The following is a 13806-nucleotide window of genomic DNA, read 5'->3' on the forward strand; positions in this document are numbered from 1 at the left end:
TGCATCTAACATGTTAAGACTAGTACAGCTTAGATAAAAGAGTATCTGTATCCAATTGCTTCTATCCTTAGATTCTATCAACTGTAGCACCACTAATACAGTGTATTCATGGCACACATTCAAGGAGCAATCAGAAAGCTATGCATTTCTTCTACACCACACCTTGCATGCCGCAGCTTACTACAAGTCAGCAGCACAAGGGACCACCAGATTCTGCAGCATTAGCTAAGCCTGAATAAATTATTTTTAACTGCAAATACCAAGCTCTTATCCTCTTTAGGGACAGCCACATTCTTTGTGTATGTGCTGCATACAAAAATTTTAATAACATATTTTCCAGTCCCTGTAGCACTGGCTTGCCACTACCAGCAACAGGCAGAAAGAAATTAAGGCCACTTAGTAACCTCTTTCCAATGAGACTTTTTCTTTCCATCAAACCATTTTGCAATAATTCAGAAAGCCTGTAACCATTTACTTTCAGTCACATTTCATTTCTACTGGATTCCAAGTTATTTCATCAGCACTAGAATTGGGAACCTGGAAGTAATGGATTTTTTTCCAAACTCTCCCCTAAAGCAAGCTCCCCCTCAGTCCACCAACTGAAAGGGCATTGAAAGGTGGCAGAGGGTTTCAGCGACTATTTCCAATTAACCTGCAGAAAAGCTTTGGAACTGAACTTTATTCTTCCTATATAACTGAACTCAGAAGGAGACATCTTTCCCACTTTTTTGGTTTGGAGGTTTTCAGATGAGGGGAAGGGGCAGAGATGAGAAACTGACTCTGGAGACATTAAAAGGCAGATAAAATGTGTGACAAATTGACACATTTTAAAAAGTTCTAACACTGCATGTACACCTTCAGACTCTGAATTATTTATTGCCAGTCAAGAACAAGATCTTGGGATATAACTAGGAATCAAGAGCAGCTCACTATCGAACCACAAGTCAAAGATGACACACTCTGGGCATTGTGCCACAACACAGAAATCTATAATATGCTTAATTCGTCAATACTTTATACAGTTTTTTAGAGCTAGAAAAGGCACAAAGAAGGATAACAAGGATGTTCAAAAGATACAGAATAATTTCTGTACAGTCAGTTTGTACAACCAAAAGTGAGAACAAAATTCCTGACAACTCAGACTGCAAGAGAAGGCTCAGGTGGATTTACATGAGAAGTCTACAACAGGGGGCATAGCATTTGCAATCTGTCTTAAAACAAGGTTTTTGTGTGCATGCACTAAAATTTCTAAAAACAAGTGTTCAAAATTAACACAGGAAGTATTTATTAATGTAGTGTAAAAGTTATGAAATTCCTTGCCAGAATGTCCTGTGCCTGCAAAAACTGTGCAGGCGGAAAAGGAAAAAAGGAAAAAAGGAAAAAAAAAAGGAAAAAAGGAAAAAAGGAAAAAAGGAAAAAAGGAAAAAAGGAAAAGGAAAAAAGGAAAAAAGGAAAAAAGGAAAAAAGGAAAAAAGGAAAAAAGGAAAAAAAAGGGAAAAAGGAAAAAGGGAAAAAGGGAAAAGAAAAAGAGAAAAAGGAAAGAAGAAAAAGAAAAAGAAAAAGAAAAAGAAAAAGAAAAAGAAAAAGAAAAAGAAAAAGAAAAAGAAAAAGAAAAGAAAAGAAAAAGAAAAAGGAAAAGAAAAAGAAAAAGAAAAAGAAAAAGAAAAGAAAAAGAAAAAGAAAAAGAAAAGAAAAAGAAAAAGAAAAAGAAAAAAGAAAAAGAAAAGAAAAAGAAAAAGAAAAAATAAAAAGAAAGAAAAAAGAAAAAGAAAAAGAAAAAGAAAAAGAAAAAGAAAAAGAAAAAGAAAAAGAAAAAGAAGAAAAAGAAAAAGAAAAAGAAAAAGAAAAAGAAAAAGAAAAAGAAAAAGAAAAAGAAAAAGAAAAAGAAGAAAAAGAAAAAGAAAAAGAAAAAGAAGAAAAAGAAAAAGAAAAAGAAAAAGAAAAAGAAAAAGAAAAAGAAAAAAGAGAAAAGAGAAAAGAGAAAAAAGAAGTTTAATGTATTCAAAGTATATCAATGACTTTCCAGAAAAATTTTTAATTCTTTCCAAATGAGACCCTGGGTCACTAGATGCTCAAGACAGAAGACAGCAGTTTACACTGAGAGCATCACCACCTTCTATGTTACTGGTAATGGCTAGAAGCAACACACAGGCCTAGATGGAGCCAAACACTTAGGCACCAGTATATTCTACAGTGTAAAGGCAAGGCACACCATTTTAATAAATTGAAAATATTAATTTCATTTCTGGAACCTAAGACAGTTTTTCAGAGAGAAATTACTACTTTGCAACCCACCACACACTGACTTAATCAATCCCCACTATTTCAACTGGAAGATCCATAGACACATACAGGTTTGGGGGGCTATGGGGTTTTTGCCTGTCAGATTTTTTGGTGCTTAAGCCACTCCCCCCACCCCTACCCAGAAAACTGCAGTTTTGATTATTTAGTAAAATTTTTAAGTATCCTTCAGTACAGTCACCATTTACATTACTCAGTCTATACCTACATACAGTATATATGCTTCCCCTGAGGGAAAAAGGAATAAATAGCAGGTCCACACCTAATTGTAAAATTTATCTTATTTCTGAAGCTCAGATTCCAGCTATTTGCCCAACATAAGCTTTTTCAACCCTCCTGTAATGGTACATTCCCATATCAAGTATATCCAACCACTGCTGCAAGAATCATTGCTTTAGTGAGTCTTCCTCATGGAATTCAATCCAAAGAAATTATGCTATGTTGGTCAAAAAGAATTCCAAAACAAAATAGAGGTGACCATCCAACTATTTTCATTTATTTCTTTCATCTCCATTTAATTTTTTAAAATTTTTTTGAGAAAGAAACATGCCAAAACAGTTCTTAAAACTGCTTCTGAAATAATCCTCCCTGATTTCACAGGGCTGATGACTGCATGAGTGTAGAACTCTCTGTAAGAAAGGTTACTAAATATCTGTACTCCTTCCAGAAGAAATTTTTAGTGGATACTAATCCTCAAATTGGAGGTACTTCTCTGTTCGACACAGTATACATGCAGAGCTAGCAACACTGTATAAAGGCATTAATCTGGTCTTTTAATTTCAGGCAGAACACAGAGGAGCAATTTTATTTCACAGATTTATCACTGTACAAGGCTCACCCTTTACGTTATTTCTCTCTTAGTTCCCCTAGACTTTGAACTTACACACAACTCAATGATAATCTGTATTTTCCTTTTCTTCCACACTTCTGAAAGAATTTCAGAAGTGCTGTTTTCAGCTGTTCTGAGACAACATTCTGAACAAAGATAAAATATATTTGAGTACTCAAATTGAGGATGCTCTACCAGTTGACATAATCTCACTTAGCTTCAGGAAAGCAAGCATTTTCTCTAAAGAAAATAAGTAAACACTATTCAACTTAGACTCAGTTTTTACCCAGGAAGAGAAAAGGAAAAAAGAAAAAAAACACAACTGTGGCTAGCACAGGTTTTTCCCACGAGAATTCTTCTTGTGTTTTATAAATAAAGATAAAGTTTGGATGTTGTTGGAACAGTGTCCCAGAACTTGGGCAGTGCAGGCCTGGCCAATCAGGCCTGGGGGAAGGCTTCTGACTGACCAACCTGGGTGACTTTTGAGAACTCTATATATGTGATGAAATCAAAACAATAAAGGTCATTCCTTCTTACCACTGAGAACTTGTGCCTTCATTACTCTGCTAGCTGCTCAACAGCAACACACAACAAACTAAAAACTACATACCACACACAATTAAATCTTGCTGGGTAATTAACACAGATCAAACCCTGTGGCCTGGTAGTCTCTTAAAGGCCCTGGAAACTCTTAACCATTTCACATAGAGTTCTGTCATCCTTCCTAATTTCCCACAACGTTATAGTACAGAATTTATATTACCCTAGAGCCAGTTATTTACCTATTCTTTATTCTGGGGACCTTCAGAATTTTCCAGCTCCCAATTAGAAAGTGCTTTGCTCAGGGAAACAATAGCTCAACCAAGCCCATAAACCATCTTCTATATCCTACCTCCTCTTTCAATTTCTACCCAATTAAGCTGAGAGCTAAAGTTTTGTTAGTTGGTCTTGGTTTTGTTTTGGAACTGCAAACTGATGTATTACACCTTGTATGTGACACAATTACTGCTTCAGCTCTACAAAATACATAAGCAGTTCCAGTTGTCTTCAGACTTTTGAAGATCATCTTACAAAACAGTGCTAAGACTACCCTATCTGTAGTATTGTTTTAATTTAGTTATTTATTTACTATTTCTTCCCAGAAACAGTCTATTGTTTTCATTTAAGTGCTGTATGTCTTCTCTAAAATATGTTTTTATTTCATTTTTTTCCTCAGGTACACAGAAATGACAGACTATAAACTGTCCAGAAAGTTCATTTTATTAGTTTGTACTAACAGGAGAGATCTTGTGTGCTATTCCCATGGGCAAGCCTTCTGTACTAGGCACATGCTTTGAAATCTACAGGCTGGTATCTATACTGGTAATTACATGTGAGCACAGCTCACTATTCCTGGCCTCTACTAAGTGCCCACAGGAGCAGCAGTTTGAAAAGCAGGGCCTAGAAGGCCTCCATGAAGCAGAGCATCTACAGAGCCAACAGTGAAACAGGCACTCCAGTGGACTAGAAGGCAATGTCAATGCCCATCATAAATATCAGGGTACACATGCAATTAGAATGACCAAAGGCACAGTAGTCTAAGAACAAAATATAAGACTGAGCCACAGTGATACATCTGGAAGCATCCAGAACATTTAAATACTAACATAAATTACTGTTTACATTATATATTACTATATATTATTATAGTAATACAGGCATATAAATAGTATTTAAGACACAAGTAGACAATACACACTATCATTATGAGACCAGGTATCTGCAGTTACCTTTAACTTCCCTTCAAATCCTCCTGTCACCAAACAAATCAAAGAACCCACACAGACCCTCTACAGAACACAGAGATATATGGAGACTGCTTTCCCATGGTAACCTTCCCTCCTCCCACCCTTCTTCCTTCAGGATGTGCTCCTGAAAGTCCTCAAAAGAAACTTGCTCTCCCTACTTTACACATCAGTAACAGGAAGCCTCCCACACCAGTCTGCATACACGGAGCCGAGCTTCCTCCTCCTCCTGCCATGTTCTCCCTGAGAGAGGAGTCAGAAGGACTGAGTGAAAATTTCTTACCTATTAAAACTTTCATTCCCTTTCCGGGTTCTTTTTGTGTTTTTCTTTTTAAGGAAGCAACCAACAATCAAAAAAAAAAATCTTGAAACAAGAAATTCCAACACACATCTTCAAAGACGATGAGGTGGGAGGAGAGAGATTATGCAAGTCACTCCTGCATCATTCAAACAGTACTTTTACAAAGGGAATATCTACAGCACACAATGCATACAGGACAGTTGAGGAAGCTCATGCTAATAAACAGCACTGTATTCATTTACTGTCCATTTCTGAGAACCACACTCATACAATTATAATGCCTCCTTGCACACAAGTCTCTCAAATTACTTGCCTTCCTTTAGATATGAGCAGAATATAGACTTTGAGAAATGAGGTATTAGTAGCCCTGTAACACTGTGTCTTTAGTGGCTGTGAACTTCAAAGAAAAAGTTATTTTCTGAAAGCAAAACACTGACTTCCAGACTGAAATTTCTGGAGAAGGTTTTTTTTCCCCGCAATATCATCAGTCTCTACATTTGTTAAAAATCTCATGTATTTAATATGGAGGTCTGCTAAAAAAGATAATTCCCAAGGTCCATGTCACAAATTTTTCTTCCAGTGGGAGATCAACTGTCAGAGCCTTGACATCTGCTATTGATGCGTAAAACAAAAACAGTTCACCTCTCTCTGTATAAAAGTACAATCTTAATACCCAAAGCAAGCAAGGGAGAATATGAAGCAGCACATGAGATTTGACCCCAAAAGAGAATACTTCCTTGGAGATGCTGAGTAGTCCTTTTCCTGGCACATTTTAAATACAAGACTAGAAATCCATCTTGTAACTGCAAGCACTTTGTGTAGTAGAGGCCCGTAAGGTGAACAAATTAGTCTGGAGGAAAAAAGGACTAAGCTGCCAGCTGCCACTACTCTAAAGACAGCATTATTTACACCATGAGCTTGACCTTCCAATGCACATCTTGAGTTTTCCGCTTAGAAAGGGGCAGGATGGCATTATTCAACACAGATTTCTTCACCATCAGTATATTCTACTCTACAATGGCTCTACATGGAATAAAAGATCCAGTTGAGTGTTCTGGCAGTGTAAAGCCTCCAAAGCATCCCTACCAGCTTGACATATCACTTCACCATCTGCAGACATGATCTTTTACCAAAACAAAAACAAAACAAAAAAATCACAAAGGCAATAAAATTAACTAAAGGGGCCAGTTTGAACTGACATGTCAGACCTAGAGCACCACAGGAAACATGGCAGAGCACAGACATCTCTGTGGTCAATATCACTTTCAAATCTCATGCCTTCAAATTAGCATTCTCTCCACCCACACGCTGAAATATGTGGTAATGAATTCTGGTTTTGTAGACAGAGATACGTTCATCTATGTGTACACACACACAATTTTCATAAGCCTACACCACCATCAGGACAGGTGAATATTGTTACATATTTAATAGTCCTTAGATTGGGCCCACAAGTAACAATAACAGAAGTAAAAAAACCACAAAAGACATTTCAGAGTGTTAAGTAATGGTTCATGCTGCACATAAATAATATTTAAGATATTTAGCTAAAACATGAAAAATATTCAAAAGGACTACCCATGTATCCAGCACTTTGCCATTCAAAAGACAGCATGCTATTTTGAAAGAAAAATGTAGTATGAAAACATGACCATTTCTGAACAGACTTACAAAACCTAGCCGGTGCACGAAGCCTGCGCTGCGTCACAGGAGTAACAAGTCTGAAACAAAATGACAAAGTAAATTATTCTTCCTGTATCAAAAATTGAAGTATCTTTAACATCCCTTCCAAATCAGGGTTATCAAGAGCTCATTTAAGATAGACACAGTTACCTGCATTAAATTCAGCACCAGAGTCTGGATTTCAGCTTGTCTTTCTAGGGAGAGAGATTTTATAGAATCACAGAACATCTTAAGTTGGAAGGGATCCACAAGGATCAAAGTCCAACTCCTGGCCCAGTACAGGACCACCCCAAGGGTCAACACCATGTGCTTGAGAGTCTAAGAGATTCCCAAGACCATCCAAAAATCACTGAGAGAGGCCTTGTGAAGACATCAGATAGCTCTTCAGAGAATTCTCAGATAAATCCCATCAGGCCCTTCGGATTCTTGGGTTCCAATACTCATAGAAGCTACACCAGGAAACACAGGAGATAAACACTTGCATTTCTCTATCAAATTGGCAACAGCAGCCCCAGAGCTGCCACTCTGCACTCACCAAGTTTCTGCAACATGGATCTGGAGTCTCTCTACAACTGTTCCCTTAATATCTAGTGAGATTCCAGTTTTTATCTCCTGTTTTGTTGTTGTTGTGTTTTGGGGATTTTAGTTGTTCTGTTTCTTCTAGTCAGCTCCAAGTGGCAGCAGCAGCAAGACTGTTCTGGGTATTTCAGTGATTCCAGCTCCAGCCCTCCACTCCACTTCCCAGCCCAAATGATTTCAGCTCAAGCCCTACAGTCTCTATCCCAGCCCCAGTGATTCTTGCTCTCAGTGGTCTCCCTGGTGCAGCAGCCACTGAAGACCATGGTGGCTACAAAGATGATTTTTGCCCTTTGTTCCCTTTGCACTCTCAGGCCATGCAGGCCATTTCACATGGGCTCTGAAACTCCCTGGCAGCTCTTGGGCAGAGACCAAGCAAGAGGCACCACTGCTGTGCCTCCTTGTGATCACTGGGGAGACAATGAAGATCCTGCTCATCCCAGACACTCTCCGGGGCCTTGGCACCGCAGAAATGAACATGCTGGACATGCAGAAGGCTGTGCTCTGTCAGCAGTGAGAGTTGCCACTCTTGGGTAAGGGAGACAGACACCTTACCCAGCTCTTTGGACAAGTCTGGTAACTCAGTCTGTGAAGTTTTTGATGGTCTGGCTACAAACAGTACAGCGTGGGCAAGACCAGAACATACAGAGATAAATCTAAAGCTCCTGTTTTTCCAGAGGATAAACTAAAGTCTTACAGCATATATATATATTTTAACAATACAAGCAAGGCAATATGTTCTCTCCTACCACCAACTCTTCTTCTCTCCTTGCTTTTGACAGAAAAATATCTGGATTGTAATCTGTGATGACATGTTGTTACAAACGAGGATTATAAAGGAATTCAGACAAAGAAAATATCAAAGAATGTTTTTCTGTAATAAGAACAGAAAAAGAAGGGTAGCAAAATCCTCACATGACTCTTTTCTCATCCTCTCCCCTTCCATCTACTGGATAAGAGAAATTAGGTGAAGAGAGGACTCCAAGCACCATGACACAGGAGAGGTCTCTGTGAACCAAGGTGAATTTGTGCCTTATAGCACAGAGAACAACTCAGTAAAAAGTACCTGAAATTCTGTAGAATACTGACCTGGAGCATGGTCATTCAATTTTGGTTCACTTCAGAGATGTTTCTTGTTCAAGACCTCTCACTGGCAGGAACAAAGGTGGTCAGCACGTAGCCTCAGCTCTCACCAGTTATCAAAAGAGATCTGGGATGCACTGATTTTATAGGCTTTGGACTCCAAGGGGACAGTCACTGGGATGTCTCAAGTTGATAAACTGCTAGGGACAAAGATTCTCCCCTGCAGAGTGTCAGTCTCAGCCTCTGTAGAAAGATGAGAAGAACCACAGCCAGCATCTGCCAAGCTGATCCTCCTCTTCTGTCAGCAGAGAGTTACTCACTGAAGCACACCCTAAAAGCAAGAAATCAGTAATTAGAAAAACTCCAAACCTCCTATGTGTTGTCTCAACTAAACAGAACTGGGACCTGAAGCCTCCCAAACTCGTGGTTTCCTGAGAATAGCAAGAGAAGGGAAATTTTTTAAGCAGTCATCAAATCACCCAACACAGTGTGTAATAGTAATTTCCAGGGCTTTCAAAGAGGATGGATCCTGATAAAACCTCACTGATCGCAACATCATTTGTGGTCATGCAGTTACTTAAGTGCCCCAAGGAAAGCAACTGGAATTGTTGTGTGTTGTGGTTTAGAGGATGTTACAGCAGACTTTACCCTAGAGCTTCTCTACCCAGCCCGGTTCAGCGCCTCAGTGCTCCAAACCCTCTGTCCCAGGGCTGGACACTGCGCTCTCACCGGCCGGGGAGCCATAAGGCTAGCTCTGGTCTGCTTCCACAACCGGCGGTGATAAAGGAGGCGAGGAGGGTCTATGCGTTGTGTCCATGGAAGATGTTTATTCGCATGGTGCAGCAGAGGCCAACGACCTCCCCGAGGCAGAGATGCCTCGAGGGCGAAGGCCTCACATGCAGCCACATGTGGAGCATAAACACACGTGGAGCATAGACAGCAAGATGGCAGAGGGTAAGGGGTTTTATAGGGAAACAGAGAGGGGCAGGGACAGCACACAGGCCCAGTGACCTCTGGGTACAGGGGAGGTACAGGGGCGGAGTTAGGAGTACAGGAACCAATAGGGGAAACCCGAGGGAGTGGCCAGGACCACGTGGGGTTAGGGTACAGGAACCAATAGGGAAAACTGGGGGCGTGGCTAGGACTATGTGGAGTAGGGAAGGCAGGACAATAGGTGACAAGTACAGTCGTTAAGAAAGGGGTGTGGGGAACTTGCAGCTATTATCACAATAGTTGTGGATTGTTGGTGTTGAACTCCACAAACCCCAACAAGAAATAACTGAATTTTTTTCATTTACTCAAAATGTATGCACCAGAGGACTGGCCCGAGGACTTGTTTGATTTTCTTTCAGGAAAGGAAGGCACAAGTATAGGCAATTGTTATGGCTTGTACCTACTAAAACCTCCACGCTCCAGGTAAAAGTCTTTGCCCTCAGCTGTTGCAACTGGTCAGAGCTGCAGGGCTCTCATCGTGCTCACAGTGCCTTGGCCCTGTGAAACTGGGTCGTTTGCAGGCACAGCAGGTACACCTAGTGCCACACATCTCCAAACCCAGTCCCTGCAATGCAGATACATGTAGATCCATACTCTGTCTACTCTGCTGTCCTATTCGAGGCTTGCATCAGTCACGATGCAAGCACTCAGTAAACACTTAATAATAGTAATAAAAACTGCTCTAACAGGCACAATATCAAACAACAATATGGGAGATAACATCTCTCCAAAACTGGAAATACAGAGAAAAAGGTAAGTAAGTGTCACTGACCAAAATCCCCTTAACCTGATGCTAGAATTTTGTATGGGATGTGCTCAGCAACTGTTATATGTCCAGTTTATGCAACGTGATGAACTTGGTGCCAAACAGCACAGTGTGGAGCACTGGGGTCACCAGTGGTTTTTACCATCTCTGTTAAAAGCAGAACTGATAATTTAAACAGTCCTGTATTTTCTTCTAACTTGGTTTTAATAGCTAAAGCCCTTCAGAAAAAAATTAATGTTTATATATCCACTCTTGAGAGAATGTGTCTCACTCTTAAAGGCACTTGACTGAAAAAGATCTCAAATATAGCATCAGAACAAAATTTAAATTTTTATCACTTACACATTTTATATAAATAATATATATTTTATATAAAAATACATACTATATATAAATATTGAGAGGCTGATACGTATCTCATGGGGGTGTTTTTTTATGACCTCTGACCTGCAGGGTAGACAAAGGTGTTACCAGGAGAAAGAAGATTCACCTTCTTACTTAGAGGGAAAGCCTGGCTAAAATATGCAACATCAGTGTCCCTGGACTTCAGAGCAATAAATACAAATAAATACAGTTTTAAGTAGTGTTGCAAAGGGATTCGTTGGTGTATTTCTGCTTTCAAAACTGATTTTTATAGGAATTCAATACTTGGTATAGAAGTAAGACCCTAAAGAGCTAAGACATAGTGGTTTTATGCAAGTGCACTGCTGCCCTCTCCTGGGTCAGGTCCGATTCACTCCCGCATTTACAGCGCCCAGCAGACCCTGAAGGCGAGCTGCACCTCCAAGACCGTCAGGACTGCTTTGGGAGGTCGAGATTTAAACTAGACAAAGTAAAAAAGTGAAACACACGCACATACAGAATAAATTCAGAAAGTCATTGATCATTATACAAACTGTGACAATTCATCACCTTAATTCCTTAAATTCTACAGCAGTTTGTTCCTTTGTTTAGACTGAAGAAATTTTTCCTAATATCCACCAAAAGGGTTGTCAAGCACTGGGACAGGCTCCCCAGAAAAGCACAAGAGTCATCATTCCTGGAGATATTTAAAATATGTGTCGCTATGGTACTCAGGGACATGGTTTACTGGTAGACTCGGCAGTGTTTGGTTAATGGTTGGACCTGACCATCTTAAAGGTCTTTTCCAACCTAAACGATTCTATGACCTAATGCTGGAGAGTCTGAAAGCGATTTTGCCCATTAACAGCAGAGCCTGTGGGACAGCAGGACATTCTGAAAACCAAGATAAAAAGGCAAACAGCAACTTTCGTAAGAGCTTTGACACTATTACTGCAGGACTGCTGCAGCTCCTAATGCAGGATCAGCACAGTTACATAGACTCTTAAACTACTTTGATCTCAGCAGTATTAAACAAACACAAATTATACTGTTAGACAAAATCTTGCTCTTGATTAAAGCTTAATAAGTTGCCTTATGTAAGCTGAGCTTTAACTGGCAGAATGAAGGTTTAGCCCCCAGAAAGCAAGAGAAAATACACAGCCTAAGCCTCAGCAAAAGAAGAGCTTAGACAAACTAATTTTAATTTTGAGATGCAACTGGTATGAATGAACACAGGCTCAAACATTGCAGTTCATCTGAAAGGCAACTCATTAAACTGTGGTAATCCTAAACCTACATTCAAACCTTAAAGTCTAATGTTACTGATAAAGTTTGTTTTTTATAGAACATTTTAATGCAATTTACAACTACATTTTAACCAACTAAATAAGCATAATCTGAACATATGTATGGAATTGACTACATGGGTATAAACCCACTCCCTCAAGTCAAGGAAGTAGGAAAACAGCCAAGGTGGACACAGTGGTGGAGTGCATGCTGCAAGGGCACGATGGCCTGGACTAGCCTGAGATGAGCAGCATTCAATTGCTACCAGCGTAAGCACAGCCAATTCCACAAAACCAGACTGAAAACAACTGCTCAGAAAGCGGTTCTCAAACTGCCCAAACTTCTGACCATAAGCTTCACGGAAGTTAGCACTGCTGCACAGCCGTAGGACATCCTACAACTCCAACCTGAGTACATACTGCAAAACAAACTCTGCGTTAGGAAGACCTCAGCTAAGTAGTGGTATATCCAGTTTTTAGGAACACACTTCAAGGAAAGATCTGCTCTCCATGAAAAGGGTCCAAAAAAGGAAGCAAGAATCATCAAAGCTAAAAGTTGGCCTAGTGGATTGGTGTTCTAGAGGCACTCTTCAATCTACAGAAAAAAAATCAAAAGGGACAGCATTTTCATATTTCAAATACAGAATACAGCTGCAGAGAGTAAGGTAACAAATTGTTTTCTATATCTGCAGAAGGAATAGAAGCAATGTTTTTAAATTGCAGCAAAAAGTAATAAGGTAGCACATCAGGAAACCTTTCAGTGAGAGATAAAATAAAACAATCAGAATAAACCAACCCAAAATGCTTTAAGAAGAGGTTAGACAAACAATTGCTAATGAACAATGTATGGGTGAATGTGTGTATTTTATTTATATATTTGTATATTTTATTTAAATGCATACATGCATTGAATGTACATACAGATCAAGTACCAACACCATATAAAGCAGCACTTTGAACCCAGTCGGACATCAGTTGACAGTATTAGCAACAGTTCACAGAAAGAGCCGCTGATGATGATGCAGCCCTTTCTGTAGTCACTTTTCTCCTGTTACTGTACTAAAATTCAAAATTATCTCGTGAAAGCTAAAGATGACTATCACTAAATCACAAGGAGAAACAGACCAAATCAACAAAATACGCCTTAGAATAAGACCACGTTGGTGATCTGCCTTGTAAAGACAAAGACATAGAGCTCACAACCTATATTTCCAAGCCACAGGTGATTTCTCTAGCAGTTTGAGCACTTCCCAAGGTTATTTCAACTCTATGCATTTTGAACTTAAAACACTGATCATGTGAGTGTGAGACAGAAAATACTGTCTCCCAAAAATTACTGTCCTGCCTCCAAGTAAGACAGCAAACCTGTGCAAAATCTAAACATCCAAAGTAACAAAAATCCATTGCTTATTTTCCCAGTACTGGCATTTCTTATTTAAGTTATTAAAGCAACCAGAAAAACCCTGATCTTTTTGGAAGCAAAAACGCTAAACCCCTCTCTTTCCACAATTATTTTGTTAACTATAGCTTTTTGTTTGTTTTAACCTTAATCATTCATTAAATGAACAAACTTTTTTACAATACTAGTTTTAACCTTTTCTTAACGCCTAGATGCTACACAAGCAGGAAGGGGAAGGCTACTGTACAAAAACTGCTTAAGAACACCTTTAATAAATGCTTAAGAAGAGAAGGGGTTTATTCCTCCGACTGTAAGGAGATGGGAGCTGCCACTGTCCTTCTGACAAGCCGAGGAGTTGTTACTGATCGCTGCAGCCCCGAGCTTCCCCTGCCACCTTGTGCCTCAGCATCACCCAACCCACTGCTGCCCAGAAGGCTCAAAATAAGAAAAAATTAACCATCAA

At 39.5% G+C, this 13806-nt stretch overlaps 1 protein-coding gene across 1 annotated transcript in view; it reads right to left on the reverse strand.

Annotated features, from left to right (window-relative positions):
• The window catches only part of DPF3 (double PHD fingers 3), a 194102-nt gene extending 184989 nt beyond the window's left edge, over positions 1–9113 (reverse strand). The window contains exons 1-2 of the mRNA XM_085062237.1: positions 8564–9113; positions 6887–6936 (exon numbers count right to left, since the gene is read on the reverse strand). The gene's annotated coding sequence lies outside the window, so the exon portion shown is untranslated. The remainder of the gene's footprint in view (positions 1–6886; positions 6937–8563) is intronic.
• Between the last annotated feature and the right edge of the window lie 4693 nt (positions 9114–13806).

Source organism: Lichenostomus cassidix, chromosome 5 (genome assembly GCF_008360975.1).
Source record: "Lichenostomus cassidix isolate B80296 chromosome 5, HeHo_3.0, whole genome shotgun sequence".
In the NCBI taxonomy this organism is placed as follows: Eukaryota; Metazoa; Chordata; class Aves; order Passeriformes; family Meliphagidae; genus Lichenostomus; species Lichenostomus cassidix.